A 14,818-nucleotide genomic window follows, 5' to 3' on the forward strand; every position below is an offset into this window, starting at 1 on the left:
AGCTTACAAATCATACCGAAATTTTCCAGGCTAATTTTTTTGCATTGCCAGGACTTGAACCCTTGTCCTGGGATTGATAGACCAGAGTCTTAACCACTAGACCACCGCGTCATTTGTCGAAAGCTATTGTTCTTTATTTGACCTAATCCTTTTCGATGAAGTTTAAATTAAAGAATAATTTCGGTGGGAAAAATCGCACATTTCCCATGCAGGATTTGAACCTAGGCTTACAACCTGATAGGCCGTAGCCTTAACCACTAGGCCACACCATCATTTATCAACAGCTCTTGTGCTTTATTCGACTTAAATCCTATTCGCAGAATTTTAAATTAAATAGCAATTTTTAAGGGCGAAAAAATTGCACCTCTCCCTTGCAGGATTCGAACCTACGCTCACAACCTGGTAGGGCGGTAGCCTTAACCACTGCGCCACCGCATCCTGTGCTGATACTTACCATAAAATAATACATTTTAATGCTTGAAGACAAAATTGACGACTTTTTCAATGTTCCAAAAACCAACAAAATATGCTCTAAAATGAAAGATATTAGTCTTAGGAAGCTAATTTTAGCATTTTAAAACAGTTTTTGAACAATTGAAAAAGTCGTCAAAATTGAACAAAATGGTAAGGGGTAAGCCTTACCATTTTGCTCAATTTTGACGACTTTTTCGATGTTCCAAAAACCAACCAAATATGCTCTAAAATGAAAGATATTAGTCTTAGGAAGCAATTTTTAGCATTTTAAGACAGTTTTTGAACAGTTGAAAAAGTCGTCAAAATTGACCAAAATGGTAAGGGGTAAGCCTTACCATTTTGGTCAATTTTGACGACTTTTTCAATTTCAAAAAAAGCAACTAAATATGCTCTAAAATGAAAAATATTAGTCTTAGGAGGCCATTTTTAGAATTTTAAGACAGTTTTGAAGAGTTGAAAAAGTCGTCAAAATTGACTAAGGGGTAAGCCTTACCATTTTGCTCCATTTTGACGATTTTTCAATGTTCCAAAAACCAACCAAATATGCTCTAAAATGAAAGATATTAGTCTTAGGAAGCCATTTTTAGCATTTTAAGACAGTTTTTGAACAGTTCAAGAAGTCGTCAAAATTGACCAAAATGGTAAGGGGTAAGCCTTGCCATTTTGGTCAATTTTGAAGATTTTTAAATGTTCCAAAAACCAACCAAATGTGCTCCAAAATGAAAGATATTTGTCTTAGGAAGCACTTTTTAGCATTTAAAAACAGTTTTTGAACAATTCAAAAAGTGATAAAAATTGACCAAAATGGTAAGAGATAAGGCTTACCATTTTGGTCAATTTTGAAGATTTTTCAATGTTCCAAAAACCAACCAAATGTGCTCTAAAATGAAAGATATTAGTCTTAGGAAGCCATTTTTAGCATTTTAAGACAGTTTTTGAACAGTTCAAAAAGTGGTCAAAATTGACCAAAATGGTAAGGGGTAAGCCTTACAATTTTGGCCAATTTTGACCACTTTTTCAATGTTCCAAAACCAACCAAATAAAATGAAAGATATTAGTCTTAGGAAGCCATTTTTAGCATTTTAAGACAGTTTTTGAACAATTCAAAAAGTTGTGAAAATTGACCAAAATGGTATGGTGTAAGCCTTACCATTTTAGTCAATCTTGACGATTTTTCAATCTTCCAAAAACCAACTAAATATGCTCTAAAATGAAAGATATTAGTGTCAGGAAGCCATTTTTATCATTTAAAGACAGTTTTTGAACAGTTGAAAAAGTTGTCAAAATTGACCAAAATGGTAAGGGGTAAGCCTCCTAAATTGTTAAAAATGGCTTCCTAAGTCTAATATCTTTTTTTTAGATGATATTTTGTTGGTTTTTGGAAGATTGAAAAATCATCAAGATTGACCAAAATGGTAAGGCTTACCCTTTACCATTTTGGTCAATTTTGACGACTTTTTTTTTGACAACTGTTCAAAAACTGTCTTAAATGCTAAAAATGGCTTCAAAAAACCAATATCTTTCATTTTAGGGCATATTTAGTTGGTTTTTGGAAGATTGAAAAATCATCAAGATTGACCAAAATGGTAAGGCTTACTTTTTACCATTTTGGTCAATTTTGACGACTTTTTTTTTGACAACTGTTCAAAAACTGTCTTAAATGCTAAAAATGGCTTCAAAAACCAATATCTTTCATTTTAGGGCATATTTAGTTGGTTTTTGGAAGATTGAAAAATCATCAAGATTGACCAAAATGGTAAGGCTTACCCTTTACCATTTTGGTCAATTTTGACGACTTTTTTTTTGACAACTGTTCAAAAACTGTCTTAAATGCTAAAAATGGCTTCAAAAAACCAATATCTTTCATTTTAGGGCATATTTAGTTGGTTTTTGGAATATTGAAAAATGGTCAAAATTTGCCAAAATGGTAAGGCTTACCTTTCTAATGTGTACGAGTTCTTCTTTGAACATCATCAGTAACTAATTCACTCGTTCATATCTATCTAAAGAAGAAAAGCGCACATAAAATCGCACCTAAATTTGCATGGGTAAACTGGCCTTTACTCTGTGGAACTTTACGTGGAACCTGCAAATGCAACTACACTTCTGAAACATCTAAAGTTGTCAAATACGAACATTCTTACGCTGTAGCTTGGTTTTGCTTGATTGGCACTTTCAACAGTCTTTACAAATTAACATCCCTCAAAATAAGAATTACAAGTGTAACACCGCCTTAAATATTCAACGTCTATCTGCAAGATGCTTACAGCCTTACAGTACATCATTGGGGTCACATTATATTAAATTGAGTGATAATGTCCATCTCAACCATCATCAGATAACATAACAACGAGTATCTTTCATCATATTTTTCTTCAAATATAATTTTATATGAATTTCAAATTATTTTATTGTATATTTACAATACAGTAAGTAAGGAGACACACATTTTAAAAGTACACTTTTTAAACACATGCACTGTATAATAAAAATTCTAAAATTTAACTACGTACAGTGTGTATAAAAAAAATTCGAATCCCAACTTTGACAGGCTGCTGGGTATAAAATACTAAAGTAAACGATATAATTTTTGTATGGCAACAGTCTAAGTCAAAGATGAGCTTATTTTAGTTTGCGATTATACCGTTCTTATATCGACACGACCAAAACTGGCCGAGTTATCGTCCTTTAAAAATTGTTGCTCGAAATCAAATTTTTTCGCCAGTGGGAATTCGAAGTGAGACCTCCAGACAAAAGTAGATGCAAATTTAATTAAATCGACAAACGTCATGTAGCCAAATTTACAAAAATTCCTGTCATTTAATAACGAATTTAGGGTCCTATATGCCTTCAACATGTCCTCCGTTTCTGTTCGACAGCGTCGAAGGATGCCTTGAACTGCTTCGTCGAACCAGTATCATAAAATGTTTTTACAATAAACGTTCGTTGTTCCGTGCTTAATTCAGACATTGTGTTCTTCAAAGCTATCGTTGAACACTGAATAAGCAGAATTTTTGCGATAAATTGCATTTTAGTTTCCAGTATAATTAGATTTTAAAGCCCTTTGGGACTAATTTTCAATAAAACAAACGTCCAGTTCCCATCGGCGGAAAATTGTGATTTTTATGAACTTTTTTGTCGAACCAGTGCTCCTTCATTTTTCAACTAAATGACACATACAACGCTTCATTTGAAAGAGAAATAAATTAACTTAATAATCGTGTAAAAATCAATCAAATTTGTCTAATATATATTGCATTATTACATGCACGCAAAATTTAGATTCGAATTTCTTTTATATACCCTGTATATATATTATGTATTATTTTCTTGTTTCGTTTTAAAGACAAATTCTCATGTATATTTGACTAGTTCTGACTTAAATTTGTCTTGATTTGGATATACCACAGCCTATATACAACAATATCTCGCTTATACCCTATCGGGTACCTGCAAAATATAGAGGGATTGCTGCGGTCATTATAAGCCAAAAAACAACATAGATCAGGTAATACTTGCGACTGGATCATGATTTTTTCTCTCGTTTTTCTTGGATATAACTAGAAAAAGGAGAAAGAGAACTGTTTTTTGTGAAGAGACATTCGCCAAATTATAAGTTTACAGCTGCCTGCTTCATCGTTTCATAGATTTGGATGACAGAATTTAAATACATAGTTAAAATGAAACAAATATATTCCAAACATTTATTCAGGAAAAATGCACAACCTTGTGTGAATGTGTACGTCAACTTTCATCCAACGTTTCCAGCATATTTTCACAGCACAGGAAACTGAAATAAAACGGATTCGAGTTTATTTCACATTTAAGACGAATGAAATATCTTACAAATATTTAATTAGCGAATCTGTAATTTTTTTTGTACCTATATAGTCAGCTTACATCCAAACTTTTTAACATTTGCAAAGCACGGGAATCTGAAAGAATGATCTAGACCAAAAAGGGGAATTTCGTTTTAGACCCGATTTAAAATAAAATCAGCTTTTTAACAGCTTAGTTTTACCTATTCTTACCTATCATCTGTTAGTATATGGTGCCTCAGATTTGGACATGACTGTTGTACAAACGTTTTTAGATAGATGTTTTAAAAGGTGTTATGTCTCTGATTATATAAATTTACGTGATCTTTTAGAAGTTAATGATAAAAAGCTTTATAATAAATTTATTTCTGATGCTGAACATCCTCTCAAGAAGACTTTACCAAACAAAAAGTCAACTTGTTACCATCTTAGAAAACAGAGGAGTATTCACTCAAAGATTAACACAAATAGATTTAAAAACACTTTTGTAAATAGACTTATTTTTAGATATGATTATGATTTATAGTTTTGAAATAGTTGTAACTTAAGATATGTACCTTTTTATGTTAAGATGATTAAAAGATTGATTGATTGGTTGATTGATTGATTGAGTAAGCCAATCAGAATGCGTAAATCTTGACTATACTTCCGGTAAAAAGTTACATCATTTACCATTTTACATGAAGTATTAAAAAGTTAAGAATTCTGATTGGCTCGGCCTAAAAATGTAAACAAATATGCGGATTTTTTCAAAACGAAATTCTTCCTTGCTAGCTAGACCGAGATTTAACAGTAAAAATGAAACAAAAGTCCTAAAATATCGATATGTTTACCTACCAGCAAACCGATATAGCTATATTATATATAGTCAGTTTTCAGCCAAGGTTTCCATAACTTGAGTATTTGCAGTCAACAGAAATCTGAAAGAAAATGTATCAGGGTTGAGTACTCTTCGGGTGATTAAAATTTAAGAATACTGATATTTTATTACATAGAGAATAATACATGGATGCGCGAAAATATGGAGTTTATTTCTAAGCATCATGTATTATTCTCTATATAATGTGTGTAAATCTTTACAGGGTGCAAAAAATTTCATGCGAGATCGACTTTCGCATTTTCTTTGACACATTTGCATGGGATAAATATGATTTCATAATGATAGCTAAATGCGAAGCAAAATAAATCCGTGAATCTAACACAATGTTCAACACACTATTTTGGTCCAGTTAAATTTCATTAACATATTCACAATAATAGCTTGCATTTCCATCATACCAAGTTGCTAAATGTCGACAGTAGTTTTAAGTGGACTTCAAATATGGGGAACATATCGTAAATGATCATATATGATAATCATGTCATGTTCCGTCAGCGAATCTGAAAGAGAGAATTACTGGAAATATCGTTAGTTTACGTAAATTTTGGAATTCCTTATGTTAGAAAGAAACAGGAGTTGCACTATCTATATGTACACGGAATGGAAGAAAATATGATTCTATGGAAAGCTGTTTTCTATGTGCTAGGTACACATACCATTTCATGTTTATTTTATATTCAGAAAAATGTTTTACTAGCTATATGCATGAATCTTGTACACTGGATGTTGTAAGTTATATGTCAAGTGCGCTGATATGAGGTATGCTGATAGTATATAATAATCATTATGCCAAGTACACTGAAATGAGGTATACGAAGTTACTCAATTTGAAAGACGTACCGGTGACTTAAATTACATTGAGAAAAATACTGAAATAGTGACAACTGTTTGCCCTACACGAGTAAATAAAAATTGTACAAAAGTTTTCGTTTACTTTTTATTTATTAAACATTTATTTACATTTAAAGATGATGTAAAGTCCGTTCTGAGCATATATTCTGCGCATAACAATGTTTGTTTACGTTGGTTATATAATCTTTACATGACGTATGCGTCGTTATAATTTTATTATTTACTTCTCGCTCGACGGGCTGTGATCTGTGATGAATATGCTTATTTTTTATTATATTTTGAAGAAAATATTGTTATATTTTGAAGAAAATATAAAGCGAAGCTTGTAAATAAACCGGCCATTATTTAAAACGTTATATATTTGTAATTGTAGGACAAGCGAGAAGGTGGCGTCTGTAGCGACAACAAATAGCCTCGCCATTTCGGGCCTTATTCAACAAATAAATTCTTGGAGCATTCCTTTCAGCATAATATTGCTTTTTCTAGCAGCTTTATGATAAGATAAGTTATCGTCGTGACTCGCAATTCGAGCCTCTTCGCCTTGCGACATAAAATAAAATAATTTTGCTCCCGAACTGCCGTTCAGTAATACAACGCGCTAATATCGCATATCATTAACATTCCAAAAGTTGCTCCCCCACTGATGGAATGTGTTGATGCGCGGAATTTATGCGCAGAACGGACTTTACCTCATCTTTAAAGAATAAAACTTTTCACATTTTTATTCTAAAAATCGGATATTATAACTTGATATTTATTTACAATCATCAGAATCAGGCCTATAACGACATGGTTTCCCTTAAACCATATCAAAAGACAAGACAACATTTTTTCCCTTTTATTTATTTGCATTTACCTATTTACATCGAGTTTGATGGCCTCTCAAACAACTGGAGAAGTTCGTTAAAACTGGAATCTTCTTTTTTCTTAATTATAATATATGCTTGCGTGTAAATCCATGCGCCAATTCGTCTATCCAAAATTAAATTTACAATACTACTTTATTATATTCCCATGCAAGCATGTTTTAATAAAGTACATATTTTCCATTTTTCATGTGAGCTAAACGAAATGCGAAAAACAAGATGCCGTATTTGGTTACAACTATATATATACGCCATCCCGAGCTAATTAAAATTATATTTGGATTAAAATGATTTCATTACATAGATAGAGCTGTATATAGATTAAAATGATTTCAAAACGTTAACTTGCAAAAATCAGCACTCTCTTGGAGCTCTTATATTTAGAGGTCAAATTTTATAAACAAATCCATGTACTAAAGAGATAACCAAATTGACAAACTAAATATTTGTGAAAAATGCGATCTTGTTATGCGATCTGAAATGATTTCAAAGGAAGAAATATATAGCCTACGTAATAATATCAAATTGTGCATGCTCCATATTAGTTGCCACTGTAAACTCTGCCTGTGATATATCCACATGGCATCATTAATCATAAGTCAGAAGAAACTTTTCGTTGTTAAATTAGTGAAATTTTGCTTGATTAATTGCATGAGTATTTTGTAATATTAGGTATTTTTATTTGTTATATAATTATAATACATCATACTGATTTACAACCGTTTTCACGAAGACGGGGATCTCCTAACGCAGTAAAAGATTAAACAAAGTTCAGTTTCTGTCTTTTATTTATTCATCATTTATTTATTTACATTCAGAAAACATGAGATCGAGTCTTTTGCTTGACCGAGACTCTTATAATAACCAATCATTCAAGAGGACGCCTTATCAAAATATTTGAATATTTGATATGTCATATCCTAACATGCACGAATAATTCACGATATCAAGTATTCTTGTATGTTACATAATACCTTCACGTAGTGATTTGCAATCGTATCTAAAGACGGTGACCCCCTCACAACAATCAAAGATTACACAATAGTTTCTGGTCTTTTATTTATTCATCTTTATCTATTTACATTCAGAAAACTTGAAATTTATCTTTTCATGGATTTGCAACTTTTCAGAATATAATTTATTTTACAATCATGTCTGTGGACAGGCATCTCTTAACAAAATAGATCCAAACATGCACGAGTCATTCGTTATGTTTAGTATTTTTATATTAAAATGTGTTAGTATATAACCGCTACATGCATCGCCCTAGCTAGACCCGCCCTCAAACAATCAAAGATGAAACAATAGTTTTTCGTTTTTATTTATTAATCAATTATCTATTTACATCCAAGAAACTCGAAACTAAGCTTCTCAGCATAACTGGACTCTCAAATAGGAATATATATATTTTTTAATTCACAATCATATCCAAGGGTGTAGGTCCCTCTATCAAAGTATTAGCAACATCAAAGAATAAACAACGGTCTTCTTCTTTTATTATTTCACTATCTATTTACATTTTGAAAAACTGCGTTTGATAAGTGGACATAAGTGTTCACGAGCTCATGTCAATATAAACACACCAACTTACAATCGTTATCTGAGGATGAGGACCCCCTTGTCTATGAAATAAAGACTAGGCGGTAATGTAATTTGTTGTTTTTATACATTCATGACACGTATCTGGTTACATTCGATTTCGTGGTCTGTTCTGCTAATCAACAAATCCCAAAACCTAATTTCTATAATTATATATATATGCTAATAATTATAGCAATTTCGCCGTCCGATGCTATTTCCAAAGGGCGCGACTCCCAAATTTACATATACGTTCTACTGAACTTTATATGTCCGCATCTTATAAACTTTTCAAAGTTCTACATCTGCAATTTATGTAAGTATTGTCTTGTCTGCAGGGCCCAACCCCCAAATTTACACGCCTTTAATCCGAATATATGTTATTTCCGCAGGGCCCAACCCCAAAATTAACACCGCGTTTAATCCGAATATATGTTATTTCCGCAGGGCCCAACCCCCAAATTAACACCGCGTTTAATCCAAATATATGTTATTTCCGCAGGGCCCAACGCCCAAATTAACACCGCGTTCAGTAATCCAAATATATGTTATTTCCGCAGGGCCCAACCCCCAAATTAACACGCCTTTAATCCGAATAAACATTATTTCCGCCGTGCCCAACCCTCAAATTTACACGCGTTTAATCCGAATATATTTTATTTCCGCAGGGTCCGATATTCGCATATTCGCGCTATATTTTCTCACCTTATGTAAACTATTCAAAGTTCATTAATGTAAATATTTTTATCTTGTCCGCAAGGCCCGACCCACAACATGCATGCATGCGTGATTAACGATATCAAGTGTTGTATATTATGTTATGTAATACATGTACTGATTTACAAAATCGTTACTGAAGATAGAGACCCTCTCACACAATCAAAGATGAAACAATAGTTTCTCGCCTTTTATTTATTCATAATTTACCTATTTACACCCGAAAACTTGAAATCAAGTCTTTCATTGACCGAGACCCATACAAAATTATTTTAAATATATTAACAATCATGCCAGAGGACAGGGGCTTCCCCTTTTTAAAATACTTAAATATACAGCATATCAATCCCAACATGTATGAGTGTATAATTACCCATATAAATTAAGTATTGTATAATATGTTGTATAATACATGTGGCTGATTTATAATCCAATGTAAACACGGGGACTCCCCCTCACATAATCAAATATCAAACAATAGTTTCTCGTCTATTATTTATTAATCATTTATCTAGTTACATCTAGAAAATCTGAAATTTTGGCCTTTCAGTAGAGGTGGCTTCTCAAATATGAATATCTTAATTCGCAATTATACACGAGGATTAGGGACTCTAATAGCTTACCAAAGTATTATAATATTTAATAGGTCGAACAAAAAAAATGTAGCTGATGATTTTAAGTATTCTTATATAATACATGTTCATTTATGAAAAAAATGGAAACCCATTACACAATCAAAGAATAAACAAAGTTTTTTCTTTTATTTATTCACTATCTATTTACATTTGCAAAAGCTGAGCGTTTGATATGTTGACATAAACTTTCACGAACTCATGTCAATATGATCACACTAACTAACAATCATTATCTGAGGATGTGGGACCCCCTTGATTTATCGAATAAAGGCAAGGCATTAGTTATTTTTTATTTATTCAACACATATCTAGTTACATTCATTTTCGTGGCCTTTCCTGCTAATCAAGAAGTCTCAAACCTATGATTTCCTATCATATATACTACATAATTATAGCAATTTCACCAATTTATTGCAATTTATGAAAAATTTCCTTTTCTGCAGGATCCAAATCCCAAAATTACATATGCGCCCGACTGATTTTTATATGTTTACATCCTATGCACTATACAAAGCTGAACACACGCAATTATATTATTTTTGCCTTGTACAGGGCCCAAACCCCAAATTTACACTTCGTTTAATCCGAATATATGTTATTTCCGCAGGGCCCAACCCCCAAATTTACATATGCGCTCGACTAATATTTATATTTTTACATCCTTTACACTATATAGTTGAACTTCCGCAATTTATGTAAATATTGTCTTGTCCGCAGGGCCCATTCCCCTAAATTTACGCGGCGTTTTAAATTTTATGGTACTAAAATTTCAACTTTATTGGTATGAAATTAATACCAAAAAGAAATTTTAACATATTCGCAATTTCCGCACCGCCCAGCCTCTCGAAAGTAGACCGCATTGAAGACTGTAGCTGCCATAGAATGAAATTCACATTTCATTTAAAAGTTTAATGACAATGAGATATTCTAATGTATGTATTCCTAAAAGACACTAACCTTACGACGTCTTCGTTCTTGTGAATCCGTCGGAGACAATATATCAACTATAGTATTTATCACTTCAAAGGATACGCTGGAATATTGCCTCTCCTAATCCGTGTTCAATAAATGGGCGTCGATAGCGTCGTCCTTGAAATTAGTCCAATCGTGAAATTAATCCAATCCAATCGTACAGAAATCCAATGTAATCCGGCACGACATGGCAGTGGATCCTCACTTCCGTGATCCAATACGCTTGGTTTGAAAATTTCAGTTCATTTTCCAAGGTACGTGAGTAAAGGTGACATCGTTTTTTGTATCTTCGACGGTGTTTTATTACTGATGGTTAGGTTTAAAATGTCAGTTGTGCATGGCCAGCTTTTATGCAGGAGGAATGGTCATTGAGGGTTATTGTCCACTATTTTTTATATCATCCTAATGTTTTAACATGTGGATTTAGTCATGATTTAAAACGTTTGTTCCGGCGTTGGTCAATATTATTCAGGTCATACTTCCACAGATCATAGTTAGTATCGGTCATCATTTATGTTTTGTTATGATATTCTACAATTATCATCGAATTTCCAAGCATGTCATCACGTTGGTAAAGCTCTATCTGTTGTTGAGGATCATTTTAAACCTAAAATAGATACATTTAGCAATAAAAGGTTAATCTACTGGTACATTCAAGAATATTTTTACTTTATGCGGCGAGGACCGACATAGGAGCGGTCAATATAGGGGAATAATTGCCTAGTCCTACTCCCTTTGCATTGACCATAATCACTTCGCAATGCTCAGCTACCTAGTATGTTTAATTTCTGTCTGCAAAATAACACTGAAACGAGCACTACGTAGGTAGTTTAAGGCCGAGAAAGCAAGCAAGGCGTGCGTTTGAGACTTTGAGTTATCATGCAAGGAAAAACTAGAGAAATAAAATACCTGAGAGCTTTGTAGGAACCACGAAAAAAGCAGCTTTGCTTTGCTTTCTACGATGACAGGGAAGTTTGAATTCATGTTTTAATTTTGTCGCTATTATGCATCGATACTTTCCTCTTTTGCACTTTACTCTCGTCAAGAGACTTTGCAGGGCAATTTTATCCAAATTTCACCAAAAAATTTGAGGAACGAAAATTAAGAACGATTTACCAAAAAGCCCAGAGCACCCAAAATACTCAAAGCTGCTATATAGCCAGAGATCGAACTAGCAAACTGATGTTTAAAACACAATTCAATGAAGTTCAGTCATTAAACCAGCGGCTCATGCTTCGAGGTTTATCGAGAAAATAACAATAACATAAAATAGTACCTTTGAACTTCTCTAAAGCCCCCAAAAAGGCAGCTTTGCTTTGCCTTCGAAGGTGGATTGCGTAGATTATTCTCGTGTTCTAAGACCGCCATTATGCATTTGATTTGGACTCGCACTAGAGACTCAGTGTAAAGCGACATCGTATATAGGTAAATCGTCGTTAATCTCCACCTAAAATTCGACAAAAAAGTCCACTATAAATATTAAAACAAACACAGAACCGAAATAAGCAACAAATCATAAACACACAAGAATTTCGAATCTGCAAGCCAGAACTGGGAGCATGCATAAGCGGTCCCGATATACAATTTAATAAAACTCATATATCAGAATATCAGAAGAACTTAAAAGACGTACCAGTGAGCTTCACTGAAGCCATAAAGAAAGCAGCTTTGCTTTGCTTTCAAAGGTGGAGAACGATGTTGCTCTACGATTGCCGCAATTTGGCGTTTAATGGTCCTGTCAGTTAACTTTGAAAGCAAATTTCTACCTAAATATACAACAAACCAAACATTAAGTAAGTGTATTAACAAACGACGTTTGAACAAAATTAGCGAAAATAGATAAGAAATAAAGAAGCAAGTTCGACTAAAGTGAGGTCGAGCGAGCAAACTTGCCATTGTCTGTTGCCCTCGCAATCACGACCGATATAATTTACACAGAGAATAGCAAGATAAATAAAATACCTGATGGCCTCGTAAGAGCCGCAAAGAAAGCAGCTTCGCTTCGCTTTCTAGTCTAGAAATTTGCTTTGTATTATTTTCTCAATTTTCTCGTATATTGACTTGAATTTCACCGACGTAAATTTTGGATCAGTTGTGGTTTGAGACTTTTCATTCCGTCGTTGTTCTGGCCACACTGCCACAGGCCTGGAAGAAATTTGAATTTGCCTCCCACGTGGGCTAGTATGCTCGATTGCGATTGGATGGTGTAGAGCAAGTTCGACTGTGATTGGCCGGCAGGAATCGGCATCATTTAGCGAGTATCAAAGGTCAAGAGTAAAGTACGAGAGTCGAGGTAAAAAGCGATGGTCGAGGGGCGAGAGTAAAGCACGAGGGTCGAGGTATAATATGTATCAAAAGTGACATGGTTTTGGTGGTAGAATAAAAGTTATTCCATATTAAAACGCACCAGACTATTACTATTTAAAAACTGATTCATCTTCAGCAGTTATACAAGAATATCGTTATATTAAAGCAATAACAAGCGTAAGCAATAACAGCAAGTGCACGCAATCGCAAGATCGTTAGCAAAACTCTCTCAGGTTCAGCTTCGAGCCATATATCCTCAATTAAGAGTCAACATGCAATGAACATTTTATCAAGATAGCTGGATTACTTTTCGAAGGGGGATGAGAGTTTTCGTTTGCTAAAAAAGAGGCAAAAAACTTTTGCATATATTCATAAATTATAGAGAATAAATAAAACAGTACAATAACACAATCAGGATACGATAGAATAAGTCAATTGACCCCTTTTGTTTGCTCGGGATAAAACCCTAATTTATTGAACTTTTCGTTTAATGCTCACTTTCGTTATATATTTTTTTGAGAGAAAATATTCAGGAGCATTAGGGAAACATTTGAGATTGCATCCCTTTTTGCTAGCCTTCCCAAATTTTTAAAACAGGATAAATCGTGATATTTAGTGTGGTAGACCACCTTAAAAATGATAAAAATACTACAATTTAAAAATTTGAAGTAATGTTAATTCGCATTGTACAACATCATGACACAATATTTTCTCAAATTTGGTTTTTAAACTTAATTTAATATTTATCGATTTTTTGAAATTATATTGATTTAAGGAATGAATAAAACTGTCACACCCTCGATCACAATTTGCAACTATAGCGCTTATTATAGTGAGTTTATTATACAAACTATATGCATCTAAAGTAGCGTAACAATACAGACTACCTATATCGTTAAAAAAGAGGCCAAGAAACTGTATGTTTTTGAAAGTCTTTTTAAATAAGACCGTTCAATATAATCTGCACACAACTGAACCTGAAGAACGTGGCCGACCGCAGATATTAAATAAAAGTTCTAATTTACATTTCAAAATTGGAATTGCAGACATTCGTGACAGCCGTATTTACACAAGGACACCGAAAGTACCGGAGCACAATGTGTATTGACGCACATTTTTATTATTACTATTATTAAGCTTTGCTTGTTCCCCAAGGGGCTTTGCAACCTGCAATTGTATACAATATACGATTTATATACGATGTAAACTATACTATTAGAAATACAATTGAGATTGTTCTGCATTTGAAACGTTTTCGACATAGTGAGAATGTAACTAGCAACAACAGTTACAGTCTAGAATTTTAAAAAGAATATGTCCATAAGCTTTTCTGTATTTGATATGCCTCATTCCGTAGATGAAAGCATTCACGATCGAGTTTATGCCTAAAATTTCGAACTGAACAACCACGAACCAAACCTGTTGGCAGGAATCACTACAAAGGTGGTATAACACGTTCCCGATAACTGTTGGTAAAAAGCAACAGATCGCCAACACTATAATAACAATAGAAAATGTTTTCGCTTCTGCAAACGCCTGAAATAGACGAATTACAACTCTCATACTGCCTGAATGTTCGTTGTGGTTGCTGATGCCTGCGACCATGGATTCATCAATGATTCGTTTGCGTTGTTTTCGAGAAACACTTAAAATTCGGAAATTAAGAAGAAATATAAGAAAAAGGGGAATGTAGAGAAGAAGTTGTGTAGAGTAATAGAC

This window comes from Dendronephthya gigantea, unplaced genomic scaffold (assembly GCF_004324835.1).
Source record: "Dendronephthya gigantea isolate DGI-Jeju-01 unplaced genomic scaffold, DenGig_1.0 000006F, whole genome shotgun sequence".
NCBI classification, from domain to species: domain Eukaryota; kingdom Metazoa; phylum Cnidaria; class Anthozoa; order Malacalcyonacea; family Nephtheidae; genus Dendronephthya; species Dendronephthya gigantea.